General features: G+C 41.4%; 1 pseudogene across 1 annotated transcript; it reads right to left on the reverse strand.

Annotated features, from left to right (window-relative positions):
- Positions 1 to 3,019: 3,019 nt before the first annotated feature.
- Positions 3,020 to 3,692, reverse strand: LOC100346471 (protein DGCR6 pseudogene; annotated as a pseudogene). Its single transcript, XR_016236739.1, has one exon. The product of XR_016236739.1 is annotated as a protein DGCR6 pseudogene (transcript).
- Positions 3,693 to 18,935: the final 15,243 nt, after the last annotated feature.

Genomic DNA, 18,935 nt, shown 5'->3' on the forward strand with positions numbered 1-18,935 from the left:
TTGTTATTTCTTTTGACAATACTTATTTAAAACTGGGAAGATGGGGACACTGTCAATTTCTCATTTGGTTTGACCTTGTCAATTTCTAATGACATCAGCAAGAAAAAAGCATATCTCTGCCAAAGGTAATATTATTTTTGCAAGAGAATATGTTAGAGAAATTAATTGCCTAGTGCTTTATATTTTTTATCTTTATATTATAAAACCAAGGAAAAGAAGAGATTAATATTAGCCAAATACATTTTCATTCTGTCCATTTTGTCATCCTCACTGTTATTCTAAGAAGACAAATGCTTATATTTGATAAAATAACAATACTTTTAAATATTAATAATACTAATGTCAACCATAGGGAGTCTATGTGCCAAGAACAGTAATGCAAGCTGTCATATACATTTTAAAAATACTGGCTCTGCTTAAATTCATATTCTGATCTCTTTTTTTAAATATGGTACTTTGGACAGTCAGACCTGGGTTTGTGTAGAATCTTTGCCATTTACTAGCTAAAAAACAGGGATAGTCACGGAACCTACTACATAGGTGTGAGGATGGTTTATTTTATGTGTCAACTTCACCGGACCACGGGGTACTCAGATATTTGGTCAAATGTTATTCTGTTTCTTTCAGGGTACATTGAATGTAATTAACATTTAAATTGATAAACTGAGTGGATCAGGTTGTCCTCCTTCATGTAGTGGGCATCATGCAATAGGTGAAGACCTGAATAGAAGAGGCTGATGCTTTCCTAAATAAGAGACAATTCTTCTTGCCTGACTGCCTTTGAACTGAGAAATCAGCTTTATACCTGAACTGAAACATTGGTTCTTAGTGGGTCTCAAGCCTGCTGATCTTTGGATTAGAACTAAGCCAATAAATTCTCTTAGGTCTCTAGTCTCAGCTGACTCGCTCTGAAGATCTTGGAATTTGCCAGCCTTCATAATTGTAGGAGAATTCCTTATGATACATCTCCTCATATATCTCTTCATATATATAATACATATGATAAATCTTTTCAAAAAGTTTAAGAAAATATGCATTTTGTTTTAATTTTATTTTTCCACAAACTTTTTAAAGTCCATTCATATCTTATTTTATATATTTTATTCCACTTCCCTGGAGAAGTTTGACTAATGTAACAGGACAGTAAGGCCTAGTGAGGCAATGAAATAATGTATGAACTGAGCATAGTACCAGGCAAACAACTGTAAAATCATTATGCAGGTGCTTTTTCATAATAGTCACAATACACAAGTTGTTTTAGCATTGTTATGAAATGAAAATATCCCAGCATTGTTCTTTTGGATTCAAAACATAAGATGAATACCAATGTATCAATCATTCTTGCTTATCATTCATTTCATATGCCTTTGTTGGCTGAACTATTTGCTTTAAAGAAACCATGGACTGGGTGATTTTAAGATCTATTTTGGGTTACTTATTAAATCAATGCTATCAAAGTTGGCTTATTACAGTGTCAGCAATTTAAAGGCCAACTACATTTTTTCTATTTCCTTTTTTTGAGTGCTTCATCTTTTTAAGTTGTAGTTTTCTGAAAGAGACAGAATCTATGAAAAAAACAGCAGCTCATTAAATAAGCTATTCAATCAATACAGTAATACTAAACTACATCATCAAAGTGACAGAATTGTCTATAAAATAATCGTGTGAAAGGTATGCAATCAGAGCATGAATGCAGAACACAATGTAAGTTGTTTTAAATGACCTGTTCCCAAAATGAATCTTCCAAATAAAAGTGGAAGAATATATATAAATGTTCTTACAAGAGTGATGAACAAATTGTGCATGACACATGTCATTCAGAACCTCAACTCCGTTTATTATGTACTGCACACTTATTTTGTGCCAGGCAGTGTGCAAGGTACTAGGACTATAAAGGTGAGTGAAACCTGCTCTGTGGCTTCCAGAGCTCTCAATCCAAGTTCCATTCAACGTGGAGTCTAGAGTTTAAAGAGAACAGGAGGAAGAATTTGTCAGTACAGCCTGGAAGATAAGGATAGAGTGGAGAATCATGTGGGCACAATGATGGAGTAAAAAGAAGACAAGGTGTGAAGAGTGGGCTCAGGAAACAGGAAATCACAGCGAAAGACACTAAAGCACATAAGAAACTTGGTGAGTGGGGAGCAGATTCTGGCTTCTCATGACTCAAGCAGGGAATCAGCACAGAGAAGGAGAACAGCAATGGTAGAGTAGAAGGCACTCAGATGATCTGCAATGACGTGCACTGGACTTAGCCAGCCCATGGAAGTCATCTGTAGCATTCCAACAAGATGGCGTCACTTACTGTCATAACACCTCATGGCAGAAAACAAAACACGTGTGTCCACCTTTCAAAGTTCAGTAGTCTATTGCTGCTAGACACTCCACCACATGCCTTGCTATATACTGAGCTCTTCCAGTAGAATCTATTTTATAACAATCCTTTCTTTATCATCCGTATGTAAAGAGAGCTAGAAATGAAAGTTGGGAAAGCAGTCATAGTATGACATTTGGTCTTTTCTCCATTTCACTATTTTCCTGATGGTAGAAGAGTGTATGGTAAAATAAAAATATTTCAACTCCTTGTCTCACTAACCCTTGAAAAAGCTGGAAATGCCAAGAGAACTGTCAGTCAGAATTTGAGGACCACTTTGAAATGTAGGTTTCTTGTCTGGAGTTGCTGAAAACTGGGTCATTATAAAGCTTATACAAAAGATGAAGAGTATCCGATGGCTACAAGAAGGGAAAACAGATAATTTCCTTACTCCTTGGTGCTAAATTGGAGATAAGCTAAGCAACAGGACAGTTGCCTACTCAGCCAGAAGCTGCCTACCTGAGAGAGCATGTGGTACATTCTCCTGAGGAGGGGTTGGAATGAGATGGAACCATGCTACGGCTCAAATGATATGTACTCTCAAATTCAGCAGGAGTTTAATCACCCCAAATCTTATGGTAATGGCATGGAGATGGAGGAAATCTAATCTGACCATGATGTCTAGAGGCAGAGTTTGGAAAGAGATCAGATTAGATTACATTACCAGCCAGCAGGGAGCCCGCCTGGTCACAGGGCCGCCTTCCCCGCCTGGCAGCCCCTCTGCTGCAGCTTCCGGATGAGTTCCAACAGGTTCATCTGCAGCGTCAGCTCCTGCGGGTTGGTGGTCACGTAAAAGCCAGCCACGCCAGCCTTCTCCAGTGTGCTCTGCTGGTCGGCCACCTTGCGGTCCAGCTCCAGCACGATCTTCCGGTCCATCGCCCGCTGTTCCTCGCGGATCCGGTGCTCCACCGCCTCCAGCTCCCGCTGCTGGGCCGCCTGCAGCACGGGCAAGTTGTGGGGCCGGCAGGCCTGCTGGGCTTCCTGGTGCTTCTGCCGCAGCGCCTGTTTGAGCACTCGGTGCTGGTTCTGCAGCCGCAGGCGCTGGTTGTACAGGCTCTTCTCGGTCAGGTGCTGGATCTCCAGGAGCCCCTGCACGATCTCGAACACGGTGCCGTCGAGGAGCACCAGGGCCAGGTCGCTGAGCGTCGTGTAGGACAGGCGCTGCTGGAAGGAGCTGGGCAGCTCCTTGACCAGGTTCTGCAGCGCCGACAGCAGCTGATAGTGCCGCTCCTGCTGCCGAGTCCCGTCTGCCGCCTCCTCCAGGGCGCCCGCATAGCGCTCCATGGCGCCCGCGCCCTGCAGGCAGCGTCTCCACGGTGCCCCTACAACAGTCCTCGGCACGGCCCCCTTACATCCACCAGTCATTTGCAACAAAATGGAGGAATCTGGAACACATCATGCTGAGTGAAATAAGCCAGTCCCAAAGGGACAAATACCATATGTTCTCCCTGATCGGTGACAACTGACTGAACCAAAAAGGAAACCTGTTGAAGTGAAATGGCCACTATGGGAAACGGTGACTTGATCAGCATAACCCTGACTGTTAATGAACAACTTAATACATTATCCCTCTTAGTAGTTTTTTTGTCTGTTCTACTTAATATGACTGGTTTAATTCTGTAATTAATACACAGTTATTCTTAAGTGTTGAAAATTAACTGAAATGTGATCCCTGTTCAACATAAGAGTGGGAATAAGAGAGGGAAGAGATGTATAATTTGGGACATGCTCAAGCTGACTTGCCCCAAATGGTAGAGTTAGAAACATACCAGGGGATTCCAATTCAATCCCATCAAGGTGGCATGTACCAATGCCATCTCACTATTCCAAGTGATCAATTTCAGTTCACAATTGATCATAATGAAAGGACTAAGAGTCAAAGGGAGCACATAAACAAGTCTAGTACTTGCTAACACTAACCGATAGAATAAATAAAGGGGAGAGTGATCCAACATGGGAAGTGAGATACTCAGCAGACTCATAGAATGGCAGATGTCCTAAATAGCACTCTGGCCTCAGAATCAGCCCTAAAGGCATTCAGATCTGGCTGAAAAGCCCATGAGAGTATTTCAGGCATGGAAAGCCAAGACACTCTGGCAAAAGATCTCTGTGAGTGAGATCCCAGTGGAAAGAACAGGTCTTCAAAGAAGGAGGTACCTTTCTCTGAAGGGAGGAGAGAACCTCCACTTTGACTATGACCTTGTCGAAACAAGATAAGAGTCGGAGAACTCAGAAGGCTTCCATAGCCTTGGAAACTCATGACTGGAGCATAGGGAGATTACTGATGCCATAGACAGGAGTGTCAATCGGTAAAGTCAACAACAGGAGTCACTGTGCACTTACTCCTCATGTAGGATCTCTGTCCTTAATGTGCTGTGCATTGAGATTTAATGCTATAACGAGTACTCAAACAATATATTTCACTTTGTGTTTCTATGGGGGTGCAAACTGTTGAAATCTTTACTTAATGCATACTAAACTGATCTTCTGTAAAAATAAAAAAAATAAAAAGAAATTATCAACTCCCAACTTGACTCTCACTGGGATTAAACATGACAATAGGTCTGATCTGATTTCATCATCATTTAAAAAAAATCATCTATTATTTTTCACTTTATGTTTCTGTGTGGGAGCAAACTGTTGAAATCCTTACTTAATGTATACTAAGCTGATCTTCTGTATATTAAGATAATCGAAAATGAATCTTGAAGTGAATGGAAGGGGAGAGGGAGTGGGAAAGGGGAGGGTTGTGGGTGGGAGGGACGGTATGGGGGGGAAGCCATTGTAATCCATAAGTCGTACTTTGGAAATTTATATTCATTAAATAAAAGTTAAAAAAAAAAGAGATCAGATTAGATTACATTATTAGACTAGAGCCTCCATGGTGAATCCTGGTGGCCTTCAAGGAGAGTGAGAAAGACCATACAGATAGACACATGCGCAGTTCCTGTTTCTTGTCATATGATACCCTGCGCCAGCTTAGGATTCAGCCTTTGCCAGATGAGGCCCATAGACTCTGTACTTCTAGAACTGTAAGTCAAAATAAACTTATTTCCTTTACAAAGCTAGTCTGCCTCAGGAATTCCAATACAGTAATGAAAAGCTGACTAATAGAGATCTCCTTCCTCTGGGGTTCTGTTGTCTTAGAGGCAAATGAGAGCAGCACAGTTGACAGTGTACATACTAAGAACAATTAAGGGTGGTTGCATTTTGGCACAGTGGGTTAAACCACTGCTTGGGGTCCTGGCATACCAAAACGTATTGCCAATTTCAAGTACCAACTACACAGCTTCCAATCTAGCATCCTGCTAATGCACCTGAGAAGGTAGTGGAAGATGGCCCAAGTACTTGGGCCCTTGCCACCCATGTGGCAGAATAGGATGGAGTTCCAGGCCTGGCTCAGACCTACTACTTGGTCATTTGGGGAGTGACCCAGCAGATGAAAGGTTCTCTCTCAAGGTCAGTGCTGTGGTATAGCAGGTAAAGCCGCCACCTGCAGTGTCGGCATCCCATATGGGTGCCGGTTCAAGACCTGGCTGCTCTACTTCCCTATTCCAATGTCTTGTAGAGTTTCTTCAGGCTTTTCTGGGAAGACGTATTTATTTATTTGAATGTCAGAGTTACAGAGACAGAGTCAGAAAGAGATCTTCCACCTTCTGGTTCACTTCCCAAGTGGTCTCAATGGCCACCTCCAATCCAGCTCTCTTCTGTGGACTGGGAAAGCAGCAGAAGATGGCCCAAGTCCTTGGACCCCTGCACCCATGTGGAAGACCTGGAAGAAGCTACTGGCTTCTGGCTTTGGATCAGCACAGCTCTGGCCATTGCAGCCAACTGGGGAATGAACTAGTGGATGAAAGACCTCTCTCCTCTCTCTTCTTTCTCTCTCTCTCTTTCTCTCTCTCTCTCTCTCTCTCTTTCTCTGTGTAACTCTGACTTTCAAATAAATAAATCAATCTTTAAAAAAAGAGAAAGGTTCAGGCTGGCGCCGTGGCTCAATAGGCTAATCCTCCACCTGCGGCGCTGGCACACCTGGTTCTAGTCCCAGTCGGGATGCTGGATTCTGTCCCAGTTGCTCCCCTTCCAGTCCAGCTCTCTGCTGTGGCCTGGGAGTGCAGTGGAGGATGGCCCAAGTGTTTGGGCCCTGCACCCACATGGGAGACCAGAAGCACCTGGCTCCTGGCTTCGGATCAGCGTGGTGCTATAAAACAAACAACCTAGTTAAGAAATTGGCAAAGGATATGAACAGACATTTTCAAGAGAGGAGCTTCAAATGGCCAATAGAAACATTGATGGAACAAAGACATAAGCCTCAGTCATTCTCCCTCATTGTCCCAGGAGATAAACTTTGGAATGCATTCCTGCCCTTGAAACTCAATTGGGTATCACACCCTATTGCCTTCATAACCCACCTTGCATTATTTTCCAGGTTCCCAAGGCCCCCACCCAGTTCCCGGAATTCCCCTCCCTGCTGCCCCCTACCCCACCCCCAGCCCTAGCCCTCCTTAAAAAGGCCCAGTCCCTGGGGGTCAGGGCCTCTGCCACATGCTCCATCGTGTACACGAAGGCAGTTGGTCACCCACCTCTGAGGATTTATTTTCTCTGAATAAATTCGGTCTGGCTATAAATTCATGCACTGCCTCTTCTCTAATCTGTGACTCTTATCCTAACATTTTGGTGCCCCATGTGAGGAGGCACCAATCTGCAACTCTTTTCCTAACACACGTGAAAAAGAAATAAAGCTCAGGATCTCTAGCAATCAGGGAAATTTAAATCAAAGCCACAATGAGGTTTCACTTCACCCCCATTAGAATGGCTCTCATACAGAAAACAACAAACAACAAATGCTAACCAAGGATGTGAAGAGAAGGGTACTCTAATCAATTGTTGGTGGGAATATAAACTGGTACAGATACTGTGGAAGAGATATCTCAGAAAGCTGCATATGGATCTGCCATATGACCCAACCATTCCACTCCTGGGAATTTATCCAAAGGAAATGAAATCAGTATATGAAAGTGTGATCTGTATCCCCATGTTCATTTCAGCTCAATTTACAGTAGCTAAGATATGGAATCAACCCAGATGTCTATCAACTGAAGATTGGATAAAGAAATAATGATATACATACACTATAGAATACTAAATAGCAGTAAAAAATAAAGTCCTGTCATTTGCAATAAAATGTATATAACAGGAAACCATTATACTTAGTGAAATAAGCCAGTCACAAAAAAACAAATACCATATGGTCTCTGTTCTGTGGTAACTAATAGAGTACCTAAAAGGTAATCTATAGGAGCAAAACTGACACCTTGTGATGAGATGAATTTGAACAGCCTTTGTCTTGACTGCCCAGGAACAATGTTTTTCTTGGTTGTTTTTGTTCTTTTTTTCTTTTTTCTTTTTTCCATACTATTCGGTGAACTTTCTCCTAGTGTAGGGTTAATCTTATGAGTATAAAATTAACTGAAAATTACCTGAAAAAAATAAGCATAGGAAAGGGAGAGGGAAGAGGAAGAAGAGTAGGAATATGGGTGGGAGGAAAGGGGGAGGGGAAGAATAACCATGTTCCCAAATTTGTATATATTAAGTGCATGAAGTCTGTATTCCTTAAGTAAAATTTTTAAAAAGCCAAAAATTTATTTTAAAGGCAGAGTAAAATGGAGGGAAGAGACAGAGATGTCTTCTATTAGTTCAGTTCCCAAATGCCTGCAAAAGCCTGGGCTGGACCAGGCCAAGGCCAAGAGCCAGGAACTCCATCTGGATCTCCCATATGGGTCATAATCTGCTGTCCTCTCAGGCACATTAGCAGGAAGTTGGATCAGAAGCAGAGTAATGGAGACTTGAACAAGCACTGTGCTATGGGGTATGGGAGTCCCAAGAGGCAGCTTAACCCATATGTGCCCCTAAACTTATCTTTTAATTCTACTTTTCTTTGGAGTTTCCTCATACAGATTGCCTAAACTGAAAATATGACAACAGGCCGGCACCGCGGCTCACTAGGCTAATCCTCCGCCTTGCGGCGCCGGCACACAGGGTTCTAGTCCCGGTCAGGGCGCCGGATTCTGTCCCGGTTGCCCTTCTTCCAGGCCAGCTCTCTGCTCTCGCCAGGGAGTGCTGTGGAGGATGACCCAAGTGCTTGGGCCCTGCACCCCATGGGAGACCAGGAGAAGTACCTGGCTCCTGCCATCAGATCAGCGCAGTGCGCCGGCCGCAGCGCACCAGCCGCGGTGGCCATTGGAGGGTGAACCAACGGCAAAAAGGAAGACCTTTCTCTCTGTCTCTCTCTCTCTCACTGTCCACTCTACCTGTCAAAAAAATTAATAAATAAATAAAAATAAATAAATAAAAAATATGACAACAATGTTTTTCTTGCTTTTTTTGTTCTTTGTTTCTTTTTTTTTTTTTCAGACTATTTGTTGAACTCTTTCCTAGTGTAGGGTTAATCTTATGAGTATAAAATTAACTGAAAATGATCTTTGTAAAAAATAAGAATAGGAAAGGAGAGGGAAGAGGAAGAATAGTAGGAATTGCTGAAAATATGACAACACCATTAAAGGGTCTGGAGAAATGAAGTCAACATTTAAAGAACACATGAATAGTTCAGTATACGTTCCCACGGACTTACCCCTAGGGTGAAGCTAAAAACTTGCCGTGGGACTTCAAATCCCATTAAGCAAGGTGGTACTAAAGCCCTCTTACATGTTTAAGTGATCATATTAACTGTGTAACTGATCATAAAGATAGGATTAAGTGTCAAAGGGATCACATAAATAAGGCCAAGTGTTTGCTAATAATAACAGATAGAATTAAAAAGGAGAGAATGATCCAACATGAGAAGCAGGCCACACAGTAGACTCAGAATGACAAATGCCATAAACAGCACTCTGACCTCAGAATCAGCCCTTAAGGCATTCAGATCTGGCTGAAAAGCCCATGAGAGAATTTCAGGCATGGAAAGACAAGACACTTTGGCAAAAAATGATCTACATGAAGGATCTCTGTGAGTGAGATACCAATGGAAAGAAGAGGTCATCAAAGAAGGATGTACTTTTCTCTGAAGGGAGGAGAGAACTTCTACTTTGCTTATGGCCCTGTCCAAATACCGACAGAGTCTGTGGACTCAAAAGGCTTCCATAGCCTTGGTAGCTCATGACAAGAGCTTTGGGTGATCACTGACATCATAAATAAGAGTGTCAGTTGTTAAATCAACAACAGGAGTCACTGTGCATTTACTCCCCATGTAGGACCTCTGTCCTTAATGAATTGTACTGAGAATTAACAGTAAAACTTGTCTTCAAACATTACTTTATACTGTGTGTGTGTGTGTGTGTGTGCGTGCAAACTGTTAAAATCTTTACTTAATATAGAGTTGGTCTTCTGTATATAAAGTTAATTAAAAATTAATCTTAATGAATAGGATGGGAGAGGGAGTAGAATGTGGGATGAGAGTGGGGGTGGGAGAGCAGGTATGGGAGGAAGAACCACTACATTCCTAAAGCAGTACCTATGAAATTTCTATTCATTAAATAAAAGCTTTCTAAAAAAATAAAGAACACATGAATACAATATTAACATGTTATTTGATATTGATAACATGTAATAAGTATATCTAAATGGCAATCTATAATAGTGAAATTGACAATGCGATGTGATGATTTTGAATAGCCCTTGTCTCAACTGTTCAGGAACAGTGGTTTATTTTTTTCTTCATACTATTTGTGAACTCTTTACTTAGTGTAGGGTTAATCTTATGAGTATGAAGTTAACTGAAAATAGATCTTTGCAAAAAATAACAATGAGAATAGGAGAGGGAGGAGGAAGAAGGATGAAAGTACAGGCAGGAGGGAGGGTAGGGTGAGAAGAATCACTATGTTCCTAAATTTGTATATATGAAAAGCATGAAGTTTTTTTTGTTTTTTGTTTTTTGTTTTTTTTTTTGTTTTTTTTTTTGTTTGTTTGTTTGTTTTTGACAGGCAGAGTGGACAGTGAGAGAGAGAGACAGAGAGAAAGGTCTTCCTTTTTGCCGTTGGTTCACCCTCCAATGGCCGCCGCGGCCGGCGCGCTGCAGCCGGCGCACCGCGTTGATCCGATGGCAGGAGCCAGGAGCCAGGTGCTTTTCCTGGTCTCCCATGGGGTGCAGGGCCCAAGCACTTGGGCCATCCTCCACTGCACTCCCTGGCCACAGCAGAGAGCTGGCCTGGAAGAGGGGCAACCGGGACAGAATCCGGCGCCCCAACCAGGACTAGAACCCGGTGTGCCGGCGCCACAAGGCGGAGGATTAGCCTAGTGAGCCGCGGCGCCGGCACCTAAATTTGTATATATGAAAAGCATGAAGTTTTCATACTTTAAATAAAATATTTCTAGGCTAAAGAATAAATAGATACAATTTTAAAAAACCATAGGGTAACTTAAACATAAACAGCACTTAACACGTTAAAAGAAAGGAAAAAAAGACTTAAAGAACACATGTAATACAATATTGATACATTATACAAAATTGATAATATACAACATCAGTAATGTAAATCACTAGTATTTATCTCACAAAATTGAGAAGCCAGACAGTGTCACTTTTGTTGTAATAAGTATCAAAGCAATAATGTATACCTTCCTAAGGGGAAGCAACAAGTGAGTAGATACAACACTTGATGGGAACTGTTAAGGTGATATTATAGGATGAGGAGGATAACAAAAAAGGCAAAACAGGGCGATGAGTCCAGGGGAAGAGCCAAAAGTCATGGAAAACAGCTGTGAGGACGTGTCACTGAGGCCTACACAAGGAACTGCAATGTGTACATGGTTGGATGTCAGAATTTCTATGAAACAGTGACTGATAAATGTCTATTGTTTTCCTCCTTTATGTAAAAGGTGCTATGCTATGCTTGTCCTGCCATTATATGTTCAGTGTGAATGATAACAATCCACTCATCTGAATGTCAAATCATTCCACTATGGTGCTCTTTAGTCCTCTTCATTCCTATCACACATGAACCTTCCTATCATTCATTCATTTTAATAAAGAGTTTAGAACTTTATTCACATTCTTTATCTGCTCTGTTCTCTACAATCTTCATACCAACATCAACATAAACAAGTCATGTAATAGTTTAGTCATACAATTTGTGTGGACTTTTCAACTGCAGTAACTGTATTTTCATCATGTATTATATATCTTGTTTTCTTTTTAAAGATTTATTTATTTATTTGAAAGGCAGACTGACACAGAGAAGGAGAGGCAGAGAGAGGTCTTCTATGAGCCAGTTCACTCCCTAGTTGGCTACAATGGTCGGAGTTTCGCCCATCAGAAGCCAGGAGCCAGGAGCTTCTTCCAGGTCTCCCATGTAGGTGCAGGAGCCCAAGAATTTCGGTCATCTTCTACTATTTCCCAGGCCATAGCAGAGAGCTGGATTGGAAGTGGAGCAGCCAGGACTTGAACAGGCGCCCATACAGGATGCAGGCACTGCAGGTGGCAGCTTTACCTGCTACGCCACGGCGCTGGCCCCTATATCTTGTTTTCAATAGAACTTTTCCATATCAGGTAGGTTAACTTTAACATTTATAACTTTCTATCTTGGCAGCTATCTCCAACCTTCAGTCCTACTTCATCTAGTCTTTACCCATGGAGAAATTTCATCCTATTTTCTCCCTGTACGATCTTTCCCTGAACTCTCTTCCTTCCTAATCTGGTAGAGACAACACTGTTAGTAATTTTCACCACAATTTATTTGCTTACATAGTACATCTGAAGGATTTGTAAGACATCCAAAAAATGAAGGACAAGTGGAAATTGCATATATAATGTTGGTGTTAAGAGAAATGTGATGGGATGGTGCTGTGGTGCAGTGGGTTAATCCTCCGCCTGCAGAGGAAAGCAATAGAAGATGGCCCAAGTCTTTGGGCCCCTGCACCCGCGTGGGAGACCTGGAGGAAGCTCCTGGCTCCTGGCTTTGGATCAACTCAGCTCCAGCCATTGTGGCCAACTGGAGAGTGAACCAGCGGATGGAAGATCTTTCTCTCTCTCTCTTGCTATCTGTAACTCTACCTCTAAATAAATAAATAAAATCTTAAAAAAAAAAAAGAAGAAGAAGAAGAAGAGAAATGTGAGTGAAAGATACACATTCCGGAAGGCCAGTATCATATAGGTGATACAGAAGATATGTAAGGAAATAAGGTAAACCAAGAAAAGTTTAAGAGTGAGAGGAGAGCCGGCACCGTGGCTCAATAGGCTAATCCTCCACCTTGCGGCGCCGGCACACCGGGTTCTAGTCCCGGTTGGGGCGCCGGATTCTGTCCCGGTTGCCCCTCTTCCAGGCCAGCTCTCTGCTATGGCCAGGGATTGCAGTGGAGGATGGCCCAGGTGCTTGGGCCCTGCACCCCATGGGAGACCAGGAAAAGCACCTGGCTCCTGGCTCCTGCCAGGATCAGCGCGGTGCGCCGGCTGCAGCGGCGGCCATTGGAGGGTGAACCAGCGGCAAAGGAAGACCTTTCTCTCTCTGTCTCTCTCTCTGTCCACTCTGCCTGTCAAAAAAAAAAAAAAAAAAAAAAGTGAGAGGAAAAGGTAAATTAATTCTAGAGAAACGTCAAAGCTTACAAAGTAAGCAGAGGAATAAAAGCCTTCTTTAAAGAAGATTTATTTTATTTTTTTTAAAGGCAGAGCCACAGAGACACAGAAAGAGATCTTCCATTTTCTGGTTCACTCCCCAATTAGCTGCAATGACTGGGGCTGGGTCAGACTGAAGCCAGGAGCCAGGAGTTTCTTCCAGGTCTCCAACACAGGTGCGGTTGGCCCAAGCACTTGGCCCATCTTCTGCTGCTTTCCCAGGTGCATTACCAGAGAGCTGGACTGGAATTGGAGTCTGGATTCAAACCAGCACTGTAGGTCAGGGTTTTTACCCATTGTGCCACAGTGGGCCAGCCCTGAATAAGTCTTTTGAGATGGCTAAGCATCCCGAGAAACAGGAAACATCTAGAATGTGAAACATGGAAAGTAAGGGAATAGTTGATCTGCAGATGATGGGAGAGTGGCCCCTAAAAGTCAATCCCTAAATAAATCATATAATGAAATAATTAAGAAGTGCCCATTGATTTAGAAACAAAGGAAAAATTCAAAATCTTAACTACAGCAATCTTAGCAGTAACTAAAAATCAGATTGCAGTCAGTTGAGTGAGTTGATGAGGAGATAGTTATAATAAGGAATATAGTATATAGTTTTAGAAGTGCAGAAAGGAGAGGGGGTAGCAGATTATATTAGTCAGATTTTTATTACTATAGTAAAATACCTGACACGGGTTACTTACGAAGAAAAGGAGTTTATTTAGTTTACAGTTATGGAGGAACAAAGTCCAAATGGCATAACAAAGGTCCAGTAAGAGCTACCCAAGATGGTATCATGCCATGCCAGAGATGACCTGCAGCGGCAAGGGGATTACATCTTGAAGCAGAAAGCAGACAGCAGGTGGGACCAGGCTTGCTCTTTTTTAACAACATTATCCCAAGAACTACCAAGAAGTCTCATGGGAACTGCTTCTGAAAGTACTCTCCCAATGACCTAAGGACCTCCAAACAGGCTCCACCTCTAAAAGTTTTGATCACCTCCTAACACTGCCACTCTGGAGACCAAGTTCCCAACATATGAACATTTGAGGAGACCCACAAATCATGTTCAAACCTCAGCAGAGATAAAACGAAATGTAGGATTAGAGAGAAACAATATTTTGCTACTTTTTTTTTTTTTTTTTTGACAGGCAGAGTTAGACAGTGAGAGAGAGATACAGAGAGAGAGAGAAAGGTCTTCCTTTTTTCCTTTGGTTCACCCCTCAAATGGTCACCACGGCCAGCACTGCACCGATCCAAAGCCAGGAGCCAGGTGCTTCCTCCTGGTCCCCCATGCGGGTGGAGGGCCCAAGCACTTGGGCCATCCTCCACTGCCTTCCTGGGCCACAGCAGAGAGCTGGACTGGAAGAGGAGCAACTGGGACTAGAACCTGGGGTGCTGGCGCCACAGGCGGAGAATTAGCCTAGTGAGCCACAGCGCCGGCCAATATTTTGCTACTTTTAAGATGGATACTTGAATATGTTTAAATGCTGAGAAACAGCCTGAAAAATAATAAAATTTGAAAACACATTAGGGGAAGATGATATGTGGAACAAGCTTACTAGGAAGAAAAAAGAGGAAAAAGTTGAGAGGAATATTGGAATATCCTTAAAAAAAAAAAAGCATGTTTTAACCTATTAGGAGGTTACAAATACAAATGGATACTGCTGTGGGTGGTATCCCCAGTACAACTATCCAAGTCCAACTCCCTAGTGCCTGCAAATATAATATTATTTGGAAGCAGGGCCTTTGTGCGTATGGTGAATTTACAATGAGGTTCTTACGGTGGATATACACTGATGTCCTTCTAACAAGAGGAAAATTACACATGGACACATAGATTGATGAGAAGGCCATATGGACATATGGCATAGAATACTGAAGTTACAAACCAAGGAACACCAAGGATTACCAAACAACTACTAGAGCTAGAAGTACAGAACAGATTCCTAAAGTCTCCAAGAAGAACAATCTTGCTGACACATGATGTATTAGTCAGCTTCTCATCACTAATAAGGAATAATCTGAAGAACCTAAGTTTATAAAGATACAAGGTTTATTTAGCTCATAATTTTATAGGTTCAAAGTCCCAGTATCAGGCAGGCCACACTCATTTGGTCTCTGTTGGGGCAGCAGATGACATCACCTGGAGCATGTATGTGGGCATACATAAGAGTTTATATCACCAAACAGGAAGTCAGAGATAGAGACACACAGACAGACCGGAGTCTGACAATTCCTTCTAAAGGCTTGTCCCCAAAAACCTAAGGATCTGCTACCAGCTCCCTCATTCCAAGGGTTCTACCTCCTCTCAACAGGGACATCCTGGGGACCAAGGCTTTAACACAGGGGACTTTGGTAACATGTAACATCCAAGTCATAGCACTTGATTTCAGAGTTCTGATGTTCAGAACTATGAGAAAATAAATGTTTTTAGTCATCCACACAAGTAATTTGTAATGGAAGATCTAGGAAACTAATTCAGATGAAGAATCATGTAAATATGAGAAGACTTCCTCCTCATTCCTAATTGCCTCTTTTTCCAGTCATGAAGTAGAGGATGACAGGATGTGAAGGCCAATAAGACAGATATTAGAGTTGTTGGAGAAAGCAAAGCTGGTTTGAAATAATTGCGCAGATTGGGAAAGATACTTAGGAATGTTTAGAAAATCTGTCGGCCTCATCTGTCACATATATATTCTCTCCTGAATCAATAGCCCAAATTTAAGTCAATCTCTCAGATTTCTTTTCTGAACGCCAGACATATTGAACTCTCAGGATGGTCAATACTTTGAATTTTTTTTACTGTCACATTGTATTATGGATGAAGTTCACATATGAAACATTTCTGTGGATATTTTCAGGGTTTTTCTCAGTCTCCAGTGGGTTAAATACAGTTCTACTTCTTTCTTATTTAGTAAAGCATTTCATAATATTATGGAGTAAGAGTAACCAATATTTTTAATCAGTTATGCTCAAATGTGGATACTTTATTACTATCAATAAAATATTAGGAAACAGCTCATCCCAGCCCATCAAATTACCTGTGTCTCTCAGAATATAAGAAATTTTGCTGGAGTAGGACTATGAGTTCTGTTGTAAACATTTGAATTTATGATTATAGTGAAATTTTAGGTATAAATATCTATTCGGTAGTCCAGAGATTTGGGTCTGAAGTTTATCATATTTTTTTTATTTGACAGATAGAGTTAGACAGTGAGAGAGAGACACAGAGAAAGGTCTTCCTTCCATTGGTTCACCCCCTAAATGACCGCTACGGTCAGAGCTGTGCCAATCCGAAGCCAGGCGCCAGGTGCTTCCTCCTAGTCTCCCATGTGGGTGCAAGGCCCAAGCACTTGGGCCATCCTCCACTGCCCTCCCAGGCCACAGCAGAGAGCTAGACTCGAAGAGGAGTAACTGGGACTAGAACCCAGTGCCCATATGGGATGCTGGTGCCTCAGGCGGAAGATTAATCAAGTGAGCCAAGGCTCTGGCCCCTTAAGTTTATCATATTTAAGATACTTTGATAAAGATTTTGATGTGAGATAATTAAACCAATCAATGGCTTCTACTGGTTAAGTGAAGTATGGAAACAGATGAAACTATCAAACTGCCTTAGCAAGCTCAGAGTTAGAGAAAGTGGGAAAGTTTTTCATTGGTTGGTCTACTAATCTTACTATTCCTTTAAACCATTTGATGTTAATCTACGAAGACAGATCTGGGGGAACAAAAAAGTTAAGGAGGCTCTACTTAGGGTTCATTTTCAAAAAGAATATCAGTGTAGTCTTTAGAATTAATCAATACTAAAAAGGATTTTGGAACTTATCTGAATCAGACATTATTTTTTTTACCCATTTGTCAATGGGTAGAGGTTAAGGAGGGGATGTTATGGATTAGGAATGACAGTTTAGTTAAAAGGTATCTAAATTGCTAGTCCAACAAAATTTTAGTGTCAGGGCCACAGTAGGACCCACATTGTTCTACTTCCCTCTAGAGAATTCTTCCTAGATTCCACAGGAAAATATTCTAATTTTGTTTTGTTGCAACATGACAATAAAAAAAAAAAAAAGGCCTGGGTCCTTATAAAAATTTTGAACAGAATTTAACCATCATTTTATATTTGGTTGTAGCAGTATAATATGCAATATTATTTGGTTTCAAGTCTCTATTCAATTACTGAGGCCAACCAGCAGAGCAATTTCTTAAGACTAAATAAACGAGATTCATGATTTCACTAACTGACCACTTAGTCTGGAAAACAGGCAAGAGTTGTCATTGGTAATGTGATTTGAGCACCAGTAATTGGTATTCTCAGGCACTGAAAGTCACTGAAAAGTTTGTTGTAGTGAATAATCTCCCCCACAAATTCCTATTGATTTCCTTTGTAAATTACTTTGTCCAATAGCTTTCATTCCCTCTACCTAGATGATCAGATATTTAAAAAAGTTCAAATTAGACAGTTGCTTCTCTTTCCTTTAAATGATTTGTAATGCAAATAGAAGAATCTAAGAAGTCAGAAGTTGAATTCTGACCTCTTAAATTAATTTCATTTAAATAGCTCTAACTACAGGAAAGAGCAGACCTTCTTGCTTTTGGGGTGAAAAGAATCACAATTTGAAATGTCACTTGCCTCAGGCATGCACATCCATTGAGTTGTATTTAAAGATACCTTAAAGCTAGCTTCACATTGAATTATAATAGAAAAGTCACTGGAGTCATCTCTTTTCACCAATAGTAGAAAAAGGATAAGAATTTTAATATATTCGCTGGCGCCGCGGCTCACTAGGCTAATCCTCCGCCTTACGGCGCCGGCACACCAGGTTCTAATCCCGGTCGGGGCGCCAGATTCTGTCCCAGTTGCCTCTCTTCCAGGCCAGCTCTCTGCTGTGCCCAGGGAGTGCAGTGGAGGATGGACCAAGTGCTTGGGCCCTGCACCCCATGGGAGACCAGGATAAGTACCTGGCTCCTGCCATCGGATCAGCGCGGTGCGCCGGCCGCAGCGCGCCGGCCGCGGCGGCCATTGGAGGGTGAACCAACGGCAAAAGGAAGACCTTTCTCTCTGTCTCTCTCTCTCTCTCACTGTCCACTCTGCCTGTCAAAAAAAAAAAAAAAAGAATTTTAATATATTCAACCACTGGAAAAATAGTTAATGGATATCTAACAGTCCACTAATTTTAACTCTACATAACAATTTTTCTCTGAAAAATTGAAAAGTCCATAACATTTTCCAATAACTGATATAACTTGGTATGTATATATGCATTGATATGATATAAAAACACAGAAATAAAGAATTAACTCAGTGATTATTTTGGTTGGCAAAAATGAAGATGTATAGTAGTGATCATCTTGTAGGGTCAAGGAAACAGTATTTTGAGTATAGAAGCATAAGCGTGTTTAAAAAAGTAAAAAATAGTTTCAAAAAGAGGATCTCAGAAAAAAAATAGTTTCAAAAAGGGGATCTCTCCTATTTTAGATAGATGCAGTTGAAAATACACAAAATATCCAGAAAATACACAAAATATCCACAGACTAGGCCAGTAATACCTTCTCACCATAGTATTTTTGTAACTCCTTTGGGGTTTAAGATATGTTACTCCAAAATATGGCACATTAGCATATGAGAAACTATCAGAAAAAAGGAAGGCCATTTTCACCTTCCTCTCACTCTTATTCCCTAAAACAAGCCATAAATCCTCAGATGTCACATTTTGACCTTTTCTCTCCCTTCTCCTCTGAAGACCTTCATGTTACAGGTGTTCTGCCATGTACACAATGGAAATGAATGCCACACTGGATGCCTAAAAGAATCTGAATGAACAACCCTTGCTAATTTCTTTCATTTCCATTATATCATACATTTCTGTCCTTCAATCATATTTCTGAACAACTGTCCATAAAAATACACAGATATTTAGGGGCAGCCATTATGGCACAGAAGTTTAACTCGCTATTTGGGATGCCTAC

Source organism: Oryctolagus cuniculus, chromosome 7 (assembly GCF_051225735.1).
Source record: "Oryctolagus cuniculus isolate XC-2025 breed Fujian yellow rabbit chromosome 7, ASM5122573v1, whole genome shotgun sequence".
Lineage (NCBI taxonomy): Eukaryota > Metazoa > Chordata > Mammalia > Lagomorpha > Leporidae > Oryctolagus > Oryctolagus cuniculus.